At 41.1% G+C, this 14,326-nt stretch overlaps 1 protein-coding gene across 3 annotated transcripts in view; it reads right to left on the bottom strand.

Annotated features, from left to right (window-relative positions):
• LOC119655696 (ras GTPase-activating protein raskol) overlaps nt 1-14,326 on the bottom strand; it is a 426,106-nt gene that overhangs the window by 329,832 nt on the left and 81,948 nt on the right. The gene's annotated exons all lie outside the window — the stretch shown is intronic.

Here is a 14,326-nt window from a genome sequence, read left to right as displayed (position 1 = left end):
GTGGTAAAATGTTGGCGTCTTATGAGAATATAGTCGATTTGCGTTTTATTGTTCCCACTATAAAATGTGGGAAGATGAGACAATCGTTTGATGAACCATGTATTCATAAGTACAAGGTCATGGGTGTCCGCAAAATCGATTATACGTTCGCCACCTTCATTGCGCGCTCCGAACCCCTTTCCCCCATGGCACCTGCTACCGTCTGCCTTTTCACCCACATGACCATTAAGGTCGCCGGCAATGATTATGTAATCATCAGCAGGCACGTGACAAGTCTTTTCATCGAGAAGTTGCCAGAAGGCATCTTTCTCGGCATCAGGTCGACCTGTCTGTGGTGCATACGCGGTGAAGAAGTGAATAGTGCGATCAGCTGATATAATGGTGAGCTTCATCAGCCGATCATCAAATCGTTCGACTTCTTTAATGGCATCACGGAAACCCTCTGAGATGGCAATGCCAACACCATATTGAGTGTGTGGGTTACCAAAATAGAGAAGTTTGTAGCCATTTTTACCGCGTTCGCGTTCAATGTCGCAGCTTTTGGCACCAGACCATCGGGTTTCTTGCAGAGCGCAGATGTCAATGCACCTTTTCCGAAGGGCTCTTGCGAGTTCCTCGGTCTTTCCAGTTAGGGTGCCAACATTTAGCGTGCAGACACGTATTTGTTTTGTTCGTTGTGTGCGGACTAACTTGCTTACGTCCTGACGCCGTCCATGCGTCAAGAACCCTTGCCCATTTCTCGACAGGACCGGGGCCCGTCCTGCCGCGTCGACTGAGGTGGACGCCCTAGCATTTCTCCGAGGCCTCTGACTTAATCCGATCATCATGTTTGTAGCGACATTCTATGCATTTTCTTGGTCGACCTGTCGCGGGGCCTGTCACCAAGAGAGATCAGGTAGGATTTTGCATAGTAGAATAAATCCAACTATACTCTATTTATCTCTTTCCCTGATCTCAGCATTTTATTTTTTGTTTTACTGAGGATAGTACAGAGTACGTTGCCTCAAACCCTCCTCCTTTACCTGGGCTTGGGACCAGCATACTATGTTAATAGCATGGCGATGTATTATCGAAAAGGTTGTTTGACGCACAAGCCTATCACCGGTACGCGATGTGGTCGGAAACTGGACGTGACAGTGAATAAATCACACATTAAGGACAAATGCATTGCTGGCGGGCTGCCCGACGGGTGGGTCAAACCAGAGCAGTAGATTATTCTGCTGTCATCCTGGGGTAGTCCAAGGGGGAGTTGAAGGGCATTTCAGCGAACCGCGAACGATGGCGTGTAGGTGTGGTTCACTATGGGGTAAATGGTAAAGATAGTACTTTTTTCTTATGTTTTTTTCCAAGGCCGTCGAAAAGGTTACCAAGCTAATTTTTTCGGTCAAATATAAGTAACAATGAAGCCAGAGTCAGGAAGACACTAGACTGTTTGGTGAACCCACCGCCATTCTCTCCCGCCAACATTTAATCTAGTTTTAATCAGTTGAAACTAACCTACCCGCTTAAAGGCATTCAGCACTTGCTTGTATTGTCCACGGCGGTGAAAAAAAGGTTATAGTTCTTTCTTCCTAGTTGACGCTCGGACCATAATTATCTTGAACTCACCGTCACATAGTACTTAAATGTGAAGAAAAATACAAACCCATGCCGGACTGACCACACATGTTTTTTTCTTTCCTCTTTATTATACCTCTAGATTTTACGATCGTGTAGCAATTTGCGAAGAGGTCGGATGACACACATTTCATAGAAACAATCTCACCAGTTGTCGAGCCGGTTACCAAAGGCCGGAGCGCAGAAAAGACCGACGATAAAAAAACGACCATTACATAACCTAGAAAAACTTCAGTTCATGCGTGGATTTCAACTCAGACGCGTAAACTTTGCGTTTTTCAATTAATCCGTTACTGACCAGTCCAAGATTATCATGCCCACTGCAAAGATGTTGTTGATAAGCAAGTTTTCGTCTTGCTGAGATCATAGACCGAACTGTAGTGAGCTACCTTTTTTCGATTCAAATAAATCTAGTTTGTCGACTTCAGATTTTAGTCTGTTTGAATATAATGTTCGAATGGATGTTAAGCCGGTCTTAGTTTCCTAGGGTCTCTCAGAGGTTCATTTTTATTCTTCCTCGTCGCTCATTGCATTCTGACTGTTTCGTCTAGCGAAAGCACCTACTTGATGACAACTATTCAGGTCATCACACCATTTTATTTTCAATCGGAGCACACTTATGTATCACAGAAAAGTGTGGCTTAATCGATCGTCTCGTCGTGAAAATGCAAAGATCTCAGAAGAATGTAAATATGAAAGAACGAAATTTATAGGCTGCCAACATCGCTCCACATCTTATGCTTCTTAACACTTCTTCTACCTTCCAAAGACGTCACTTGTAAATAGAAATCGTTTGGAAATTTATTCACTTCCATGAAATCTATTATATGAAATCGTTTTATAATTTTTATTACTGCTGGGTGAGATGTGGTATGCAAGTATGAAAGAATGAACGGCGTTGGGATGCAGCCACAGCTAGACGAAAGTGTGGGTGTAAATTTATTGAGACTCGAGAAATGGAGAAATTGAGTGCTAAAAATTATGAATGTGTGAAGGAAAAGTTCAAGCAGTGGAATATGCATGAGGAGACCAACTAAAGTACAAGTGATTCATTTCGAAAGCGGTAGTCCCAATAAAATCCAGTTGATGAAATATTCTCTTTCGAAATATTTATGATACCCAATTTGCAATGAAGACATGAATGACTTATTCATTGGCCACAACAAAAAAGTGATGATAGTAGAATTGTACACAGAATAGTTTATGAGAATTAATTCGTATGATTATTTGCCATAAATTGTCATGGAAATCAATGCTAAATTGCAATTACCATGCATTTAGAGATACAAGAAGATGCATAAACTAAACTGCCAACAAATTACACCCGAAGCCAATTACCTCAACTTACTGCATTTCAAAGTTTTTCTTAAAGAATCGAAATGATCGGGAAGGGATTGCTTAATTTAATACTAATATAATTAGCGCCTCACATCCAGCTATTATTTGCGATCCGCGTCTCACAATCTCTCGCTTCCTAAAACCTGTGACCTTATGCATCTCTCGCTTAATTAGACTAACATCGTTTATCTGGCAAACCTATCTGTTATGCTACAGTATACTGGCCGATGTTAAGACTTAAACCTAACTTAAAGGTTCATGGATAGAATAGTTCTGAATCCGCTACCTACTTGATTGCGAACCGTACTGAATTTGAGGAGCAGCTTACTCATTCCTTCTAGTGCATGAACCAGTTCATGTAACATCGCCATTGTTTCATGAGCAGTAGCTGGAGTGCTGTAATTTTCATATCCCTACTTTCGGGAATGGATGGGACTCTTCAAGAATTGGTGGCGATTTTCTTGGGACCAATATCGGTTATTTTGTGCGCTGACGTACCCACTTAGTGAGAACCACGCTTCTTCCGTTCAAAGAGTAGTATAGGTTACAGGGCGAAGTGTGGACTGGTACCCATGATAGAACATAAAACATGGGAAATATCTGCTGAACCAACATCAACAATTCTTCTTCCAAGCCCTATTTCCTCCTCCACATGGTGACCGCTGGGAGCTCTTTCTTAACGAAAAGCTGTAGACGGAGAAAAATGAAGGCGAGTCTCCCGCGCCTAAAAACAGGACAAATTGTACCAGTTGGTCCTCCAGATTGGGGGTTGGGTAGAGCTGACAACCCTACACGGAAAACAACTTATTACAAAGCCACAAAAGGAGCCTTGGAGTGGATTGACAATACAACGGCAATAAAAACGGAATAACGATTGCGCATTTTCTCATGGAACGTGCGTTCCCTCTATAGACCGAATGCTGCTCAGCAGCTAGCCGATACCGTGTGGCAATATAAGGATGATATAACAGCATTACAAGAGATGCGCTGAACAGGGAACAGTGGCGTGAAGGCGTGGCTTGAAACACTGGTTTCACACGCGATGTGTACGTTGCCCTCCATATGCTGCTGTCTTTCCGAACTGTGACCACATCACTAACTTTGATCGTTCGGCCACGTCTGACTCATAATAAACACAAACAAAACTCGAAATTTCGTATACATTATTGTGAGCTATGTGACGCAATGTGCCCAGTTTCGCGTTTCTTTGGCTGTGGCTTTTGTTACTAGGGTTACGTCTTTCGTAAATCATCCTGTAGTTTGCATATGTACACCAAACATTTCCGGAGAAAACTTGAATGACAAAAGGGCAGACAGGCCTAAAGTGAGGTGGGCAAGTGAATGCTCTATACTCCACCAAAATGCTCCCATTGGAAAAGGGAACTAAATTGAAATACATTAGAAGTGAAGTGCGGTGAGACCCTAGGATGCGAGTATTTTTATCACAGGCTAGTTAATTGCATACTAGGATCAAAATCATTTTGATAAAAAGCTCTTCAATTTTATTCATCCTTTTATTTACTCCTTAAGCTTGTGTCAAACAAAACCTTATTAACATCGGTTTACTATCTGTATGTCTGTCTATCATCCACACTTTTCTCTGAAATGGTTATAGCGACTGACACCAAATTTGCTGGAAAGGTGGAAACTGTAAACGGGCACACATACAGAATATAGTCATGTGGGGTATCAAATGAAAGGTCTCGGTTAGTACTTTCCGAAGCAGGTTAGTTTCGACATTTGTTGGAAAGGTGGGAAGTGCGTGCGATCGACAGCAACCATTCCACGGACCCATTCTCAGAAACTACTCAATCGAAAATCTGAAAAAAATCAACAGGCCTAGGCTCCGAAAAACACTCTATGCCGATATATGTTCAAATAAAGTTAATAATAGAATATGATTATAATATAATTGACTGCAAAACCCCCCTTAAGTTCATCTTAGAAGCAATTTTGTACCAATGCAGGCTAACATAGAGCATTATCCTACCAAGTTTGGTGGAAATCGAGCTATTACTAACAAAATTATAATAGGTCAAAATTTCCAATTCTGTGCGAATTCAAGACTTTGAATGTCAGTAACACGAGAAAGTGGATACTCTCACATAACGTATGTATATATTGTATTACGTGCTAGGTACTAATGAGACAAATGTTCACTCAAATGTTTCTATAAAAGAAATACACAAAACCTTTAATATCAGAAACGACCAGCTCCCGGTTTCCCGGTTTCTTATTGATAGACAATAGTCTAATATCGTACAATTGCTCTTTATATATTGATTATTTGGAAAGCTATTTTTAAGTGAGCATAGCCTATCCACCACAATTTTATAGCCAAATGAACTCAAGAATGTTAGCTCACATCTCCCTCTCTCTCTATACTAATAACCAGAACTAAATGCCAAAAAACGGAAGGCTTGACTGTCAGGCAACAAACTGCCATTGGCCTGTCACGGAGTCCGCAATTGATGAAAACCCCAAGAAGAATGTAGAGAATAGTAAAAGCACATCTGAATTTGTACTAGAGGATACCAGAAACCATGCCCAGTGAGGCAAGAAACAAATGTCACCCAGCTATTTGAACAAGCATCTTGGCCGAAGTCGCTATTTGAGCCAAAAAAGAGAGCAGCAGTGGAGATACTGCTGCCAAAATAAATTAACCTGAATTCAAAAAAGAATAAACCTCGGAAAACTCAAAAATGAAACAGTGCAATCGAGGGTATGAAAGTTTCCAACCTGGAAACCACTAATGAGGAGAAACAGTTGTCTTCTCCTGAAAGCGTTTACAAAGGACCCTTCTTTCTTTTTCTACAACCTGTGTCCCGTTCACAAGCGGGATCGGATCGTCGTGTTCGGTTGCTCCATTCGGTTTTATAAAAATCCTGATCTGGATGCAATCAAGCCACCGTTGTTTCAACCATCGACTTCGATGTTCAGACCAATCATGGCGAGTGAATTCTCGTTAGCACGAATTACGTGACCATACCATCGAAAGCCCCCATTGTCGCAATTTTTTCACGATCAGAACAACCCCATATCGGCCGCGAATATCCTCATTTCGGATGTGATCAAGGCGTGTCACGCCACTAATCTAACGCAAACTCTTCGTCTCCATTACCGCAAGACGCCGTTCATCATCTTTTATAGTCGGTCAAGACTTACAACCATACGACGACGACAGGACGGACGACAATACGATAAATTTTAGATTTATGACGCTCACTGATACGACGATTTCAAAGAACATAAATTGTGGAACGCCACTTCATCCAGGTTGCGCTAATGCGTGAAGCGAATATTACGCGGTATTAGCCCTGCTCATAAGGAACAAATTCAATGCAGTTAAAGCTAACTTAGATAGGAGTAGGAATAACCACATACATTTTATCACAGGTAATCCAAAGGGTTCTGAAGAAGTCTACCATTGTACAGTCTTGTACTAAACTGTGCTGACCTGGAAGAAACTACCATACTATGTCATAATAAGAATATTATACAATGACTTCGAACTTCAAAAGAAATTTCTCAACGACATACATTTAAAACCACCACACATCAAGGCTGTTGTCAATCAACCCAGTTCAAGTGGTTCGGTTTGGGTTCAAGTGCGCTTATCTTTCCGCAGAAAGTGTTTTACTTCTAATAGAGTGGCATATATCTGGTTATGGTTTTTACGATACAGTAATCTGCAGAGTTTCCCATGTTGTTCAAGGAATTCATGCTTTTACGACAGTTTGGAATCAAAATAGACTAATAGTTGTTTTATTGAACCATCCCCAATAGTGCATAGGTTTCATATATCATTGTTAAACATAACTACTTCAGACATTCTACTGTTCATTGTGGGTCCACTTAGTGCCCTCAAATTTGCTTATGACTACAACGGTTGAATTGCCTGCATAGCCCGAGGACTCTCCTATCTTTAGAAAATAAACCAGATACCAATGATCGGAACCAACATTTCGATGGCTGCCTTTGGTAGTGAGTTGGACTGAAGGAACTTACACGAAACCAGTAGTATTGTAAAGACGAATCCAACGCACCATGAACTGACACCCAAGAAGAAGTCAAATATCTCAGGGTAACTACAATAAGAAAAGGTTGACTGACGATTTCGTCCAGGGCCCTCATCAGACGCTGTCTCACCTCTGCTCTGGGAGCATCGTGACCGAAAATGGCTCCATTTATATATAATCGCAAACACAACATGAGTGCGAATTATATTGAATTAAAATCCGTCGTATTTTCAGACCTAAACTAGGTACTCATGTTGTGTTTGTGATTATATATAAATGGAGCGATTACCACCTGGCGCCATTTTCGGTCACGCTGCTCCCAGAGCAGAGGTGAGGCAGCATCTGATGAGTTGCCTCTGCCCTGGACGAAACCGTCAGTCAATTTTTTTTAAAACCTGGGATGTTTAAATCAAAAAGAGAGAGGAAGTAAGTTGCTTTTCAAGTGGTCCGGCTCGGCTTGCATCCTCAACCAAAAGAAAACAATAGTAAGCTTGCGAAAAACTTGTAGGTTGCTTATATTATAGTTAGGTTACCACAGGCCAGTATGTGGAGCATAAAGTGCCAACCATACCTACACGCAACCATTGTCTGGATCCAGCCAATTCGCTTCAATTCCCCGGAAAAGCTTCTACTCTTCCTCCTCTGTTCTGCGCTAAGTGATTCTAAAGCGATTCACTCGTCGGCCATCCCGGGATAGTGGGTTCCATTGTATGGTACAAGTTGTAATGGAATCGTCACCCTCCCCAATATGCCATATATCCGCTGACATTTCCGCCCTTTCATTAACACGTCCACAGGTATCTAGTCCATACCCCAGGCCTAGTGTTTCGTTCTTTGCTGTTTCAGGTTAGGGTACTTCGATAAAAGGACGTAGAAATCAGTTGTCTGTCCTCTTTCCAAATTCAGAGCAATTTGGCTATAGGTCTGTCACGAGATGAGAGAATAAGCAAATGTAATCAGTATAGTCGAGGTGTTTGAAGAGATTTTACTTCTGCACGACACGTGACATTTTGTGTCGTAGCTATTAGTTTCTGGGGAAGCGCCCTTCTGCGTAAAACATTTGAGATGTATCCCCTGTTGACGCTGTAGAACGTCCATAAGAAGCCAGTGGAGGCATTAAGAACCGCGTTCCTTCCACCTTGTAAGCTGCTTATCATCGTGGATGAGTAGTCAACGGTTAACGTCCCTCACCGGACCTTCGAAAGACTTGCCACCGCCTGCAAGTTCTTTCTTGATGAGGTATACAGTGCTTCCATGACCAGCGCAATAATAAATTCTCCTTTGTCACGGTACAACCCCGGTACCAGAACTTAAGTGCATTACATTCGCCCTCACTCATCTCAGCAATAAGGCCCTTCAGTTTCCCACGCATATCAATCTACTTCCAAGTTTCAGTAGTCAGTCAGATTTTATGGCGTCCTTTCGAGTCGTGGTCGGAAACTTGATTTGTGTCAGAGGAAAGAGCACAGCCCAATGCTTTTCAGTATTTCCTGGTGAGATATTCAAGATGCTAGCAAGAGAGTTCTCATAGGAACCGTCTCCATTTGTGCATAACCATATTGAAATATACGTTATTTTAGACCGGAATCTGGTAGTCAATCTTCTTTCCGATACCATTTCCCAGGACTTATCAGAGTACAACAGTACAGTACCGTAAGAGGAAAGGGAACACATCCCTAAGTCCTATCATCTTAACTCGCTTACGCTAAGAATGTCCAGCCTGCACCGATGAAATTATCGCTTAAGTTGGAACAAGCGACCATTCTAGGGAACCTTACCACCCCCGTCGAGGAACGTTAGCAAATTATAGAATCTTATCATAAACTGTAGGCGAGAGAAGAATAGGTCGTAGCCGAAAGATTATTCCGATTCGGTGACATGGTAGCCGATTCTGAAACATAGAAAAATTTAAGAATTGCAGGTTGCTAGCCCATAAATTTCTAAGGAATGAGTATATAGGGACTCGAAGATTCTTATGAGAATAAGACGGTGACACAATTGTTATTTTCAAATATGATGCAATGACAAAACTGTACTCGAAGAAGAAAATATTAAAGTTAAAAACAAACAAAATGCCGATAATCGGTCTAAAGCTTCTGCTACTCATATTTAAATATGCCTAGTTCAATCAATCTCGATTTGTATTGATCATATTTTGAAACAATCAAATAACAAAACATCGGCTGCCCACATATGTAAGAAAACCAGCTGCACGCAGATAACACCGAATCAAAATCGAACGATTAATTGTTACACAATTCATTCCCATCCCGTATCAGATAAATCTTCATTCAAGTCTATTTCCACGTATACTGTTAGTGTACAATAGATTGTTTATATTGGTTGTAACGAAAACGAATTCTTGTAACAAATCCGAATTTATGATAATGATGCAGGCGATCGATTTGAACTAATCAGAGTGTGGGATGAAGTGAAGGTTGTTGTTTGAAGTACGGAAGATGTTGATGTCTCCTCAGTGAAAGTCCTGAGGAAACGAGAAATGATAGATTGTTATGATACAATAATAACATATTTCCTTCTTTTCCGAAGAATACCTTAGCAGACTAGTAACTAGAAAATTTGCGAATAGCGACAGCTACCTCTATACAGAATTCGCCAAATTTAAAATCTACAAATTATCTTTTCCTTAACGTTCAACCTATTTTGATCTACATAGATACATTCCTTAAGGTAGAGACCCCTCTCGCCAAAACACAAAATATCTTATTGAGGAACTGACACAGGTAACTCCCTTTATTTCCGCTAAATAATGTACATCTTTCTACGTTGCCTAACATTCTCTGAATCTCACTTTGAAATTGCTCTTGTAATGCAATCGAACCGTTTCGCAGTACTTCTTCCAGGTCATACCGTGCTTCATGCTATAATTTAATTTTCCATGCATTGAAAATATAAATTTATTTGCTTGTACACGACCCATCACCATCAAAACCATAACTAAATTGTCTACGGAGAATCTACATTCACTTTGACTAACGCAAGCTAAGATATTGCATAGATACCGTCGTTCAATTATGGGAAAATTACACCTGGCAATCTACAAATTTTCAGATTGGAAATTCTCATCTTGTATAGTATGTAAACAGAAAAACATAAAGATAGTGACAGTAAATATTTAATTGAGTTACCAATTTCATAAGTTCGATTGGACCAGTGTTTCTGGATAAACTAAAAAGTTATTTTAGACAATAGGCATACAGCACGGTATTAAGTCTAGTATCTGCACAGACTCTATCCATAGATACAGATCCAACGAACAGCGTATCAAACAGCAGATTTAATATTTTGAATTAATTTATCTTCAAACCCAGTTTCTGCCGATAGATAATTCAGCCCCACCAACTGGTACCTCAACAAATATCTTGAATGTCGTAATCCGACTTTTTTAGCGTTTCTCTCACTCAGTTTTCACCGTACGAAGTTCTACTTGTCATATACATCAGAAAATATTATGTATGTAGGTAATGTGCACCCGTCAGATACAAGCCTTACCCACATTCTGTTTGCTTTTGCTTCGGTTTACTTGACTTTAATGACGGAGGTTAACTTTTATTTCTGGCAAGCATAGTCAAAAGTTGGCGTTATGGAGTGCGAGTGTGCCTTTCTATTTCCCTTTACGGCAGGAGACAATTCACGATATCGTTGATTGATAGGTTGCGTGCCCTACAAGGTATCCGATTGCGTGACGATTACAGCAAACAATTGAATCAAGTCATCCGTCCCCCTTAATTTTTACCACTTGCCCAAGGGGGATGTATAGTGTTCACACAAGACCTACATTTTGTACAAGTTAATGTGTAAACGATATTTTTTCAGGTGAAATTGGTGTCATGTTTGGGAACGATTAACCGCTGCGTCAATAAATCAGACCCACGTTGGGACATTTTTTTTGTGGGAAACACTCGAAAAATAATATATAACCCCAAAATTGTCCTCACGGGAGAATTCTATCAGATTCAGATAAGCTAAAATCGGTTTAATCTCTATTTTTTATGAAATAAATGCAGTTTCCCAGGCCTACCAGAAGCTACATAAAACTCTAAAAATCTTTATTCTGATGCCGATATTCAGAAAGCTTTTTTTGAAGGTCAAGATATTAAATATAACTTGCACGGAATAAATAATAGAAATTAACAGGCTAGCAACTCGCAAATGCCGAAATTATGTAGCTACGCAATGGAAGGTCACGTTTCCACAAGGACGAAATTCTTGATGGAAAATGCTTTTGCATGAAGGAAATAGCAACCTGCGGTATTTATGCCCACAGTATTTGTTGGGAAAGTTTTGACATCAACAGATAAAGATCTAAACTACTAAAATATCTAGTAGGAGTAGAATTACAGGTTCTCAACTTCGTCAATACACCGACTTTCCTTAATGCAGCCAGCGAGAACTGAGTGATATTACGGTAGCATTCTCTGGTAATGAATTTCGTGTCCACTTCCAGCTACTTCATTCTGAAATTCTCCGCAGGGCACACCGTTTTGCGCTCAAACCCCAACATCCCAGCTCTGGGAGGCACACAAAAACCTATACTAAAACTGAGGAAGCAATCCAGGTAATCACTAAAAACTACTCCCAATAAGCAAACCAGGAAAAAGGAACTGAGATTCCGCAATGGAAATGGAAAATTTTTCACTTTTCAACCGAATTTTTTGGATTTATTAGAGACTTTTTGAGGTTTTAAGATAATATTTTACAGTATGAGAGGATTAATATGTATAATATCGTCTAAAAAATAGCTATAAGCAGATTATAGTAAACCAATAAATCAAAACAGAAATAAGATTTAATGATGGTTCCGAACAAATGTCTAATTTAGTTGAACTGATCTAAAACGAAACGCCAAATTCCGGATTGCATTAGTGCCAAGATTTTGAAGCAGGAATGTGTGTTCCTTGGACAAAACCTCTTAATACTATTGTCGAAAATCGAATATCAATCTTTCGACGATTCTAAAAGCTAAATTACTTGTCAGCTAGGCATTTGGTCCAGAATGTCCAGTAAACATTCTATCTCTAAGCGATATAAAACGTTCGAACTCTGGAGAGTACTCCTCTCCCTCTTACGGCACAGTGCTTTTGTACTCTGGAAAACCAAGTGGTAGCAGACGCGAATCTGATGTCGGGTTGTTTCTGACGACTACCGCCACGCGTACTCTTTTAACCTGGCAACTCGTTTCTGACAGGCTTCTGTCTGCTAGATTCCGGTCCAGATTAAGGATTATCAAAATTGTCCAGTGTTATGTACCAACGAAGACTTCCGATACAGTGGAGAATGATGTTCTCTACGAGCAATTACACGGGGTTCTGGCAACACCTTCCTTGCTCGGGCATGTGATGGGAAAGCATGGTCTTGGCGACTGTGACGACAGTGGTGGTAGGTTTGTCAACTTCCATTGCTCGTCATTGGTGGACCATTGTTCGAGCACAGAGCCTGCCGTAAAGCTAGTTGGTTTTCAGCCCACGCACGAGCAATCAGATCGCCCGCTTCACGATTAGCAGTAAATTTAGGAGTTGTCTCCTAGATGTGCGTAACAAGAGAGTCGTTGACATCGGCCTCGAAAAGGATCACCATCTGTAGGTCGCTTACGTTCAGTTGTGTGTTGCGTCTCCCACTTTTCATACGATTGGAGAGTTAAGACTCGCGAGCTCAACATCGACCGCTTGTGTGGTCCAACTGTCGCTCAACAATGGAAGAGTTATCTTGCTGATCAGACGGTAGATGACTAGCCCGCCTCAGAATATTGATTAGTATTGGCGCCATCAAAAATGTCATAAAATCTGACTGAGTGCGAAATCATGGAAACGGATTGATAAATGGAAGGGGTTGGAGGCTCTACGCTCGAACTCCGATACCGAGGAAAATCCCCCCAATGACTTCAAAAGTGTATACCACGTCGCGAAAGGGCTTGCGCGCAAATCTTTCGAAGGCCCCGTGAACGACGTTAACGGTCAACTTTTCATCCACGATAACGACCAACTGAATAGGTGAAAACAATACTTCGCCACGTTTCTTAATCGTATCACATACGATGAGACTTCTCCTCTCGTGGATGAAATGGCTAGTTATCGTAACATGCGGATACGAGAAGGGGATGATCGTTAATACTTTCACTCGTACGAGAAGCTTGAAAATCCGAGACTTTTCCCAGAGAGTGGAAGAAGGGGATGATCGTTAAAATTTCAAAGAAGTGGACCCGTTTTGGGTGTGACTATTGATGGGGCATCTGTATGCTCTGTGCACCATTACAAATATAGCAAACGCCTGCATTAACCACATGAACACCCTGTGGATAATTTTAGAACAGTGCGCGGAGTTTAGATGTTCACTTCAACTGCTCTTCATCGATTTCGAGAAAGTTTTCGATACTACCTTGCCCACTACGCTGATAACATCTGTTTACTCTCTCACCGAGTCATGGATTTTTTCCAAATAGCTCTGGGTTCAGAAAGAGAAAAAGACCCCCACTGTTACTCAAAAGCGCCAAGTCTTCTCCGTCTGCGCCCTATCATCGGGGTACGCTTGATACTGTTAGAAACGAAGAACCCGTACCCATTGTGATTGGATGGCGGAAGTGGAAGTCAATAGGTCACACATCAAGGAGAGGCGACACTTGTATTCCTGGCTATGCCATGCAGTAGAATCCATTCTGCAAAGACGACCGACGGATGGGTCACCCCAAGTGCACTTGGCGCAGGACAGTAGAGAAGGACTGCAAAGACTTCAGGAAATCGTGGGGGAGCTGATGCGCATTTCAGATAACCGCGAACGATGGCAGCTGGGTGTGGTAGACGTGTTACACGAGCTCTATTCAAAAAGTATCGCGAATTTTCAATTTTCGCGGGCTACATGTAATCGATTTTGATACTTTTGTGACGTTTTGTTGACTCATCTTCCTCATTTATGCTAACTAGGTCAGCCATTTTTAATATTCAGTTATTTTTTGACAACTATTTTGCTTATACATGTTTTGTCTTATCTTTGACTTTGTCTATTCCAAAAAATGGACCAATGAATTTGTATCAAATTTGTGTGAGAAACAAATTTAAGTGCGCGGAAGCATTCCGAGTATTGACTGTGGCATATGGTGAAATTATCTTGCACCAAAGCAATGTTTATCGGTGGTACAAAATGTTCTCAGAGGACCGAGATGTGAACGACAAACAGCGTGTAGTATTGGCTAATCGTCCAGTCACCTTTAGCGAAGTTGTGGAGGACCTAAAAATATCGATTGGCTCGTACCATTCCATTTTTTACAATGATTTGGGATTGAGATGGGTGGCCACAAAATTCGCACCAAAATTGCTTAATTTCGACCAAAAACAGCA

This window comes from Hermetia illucens, chromosome 4, assembly GCF_905115235.1.
Source record: "Hermetia illucens chromosome 4, iHerIll2.2.curated.20191125, whole genome shotgun sequence".
Classification (NCBI taxonomy): domain Eukaryota; kingdom Metazoa; phylum Arthropoda; class Insecta; order Diptera; family Stratiomyidae; genus Hermetia; species Hermetia illucens.
This window is presented reverse-complemented; position numbering and strand designations above follow the sequence as displayed.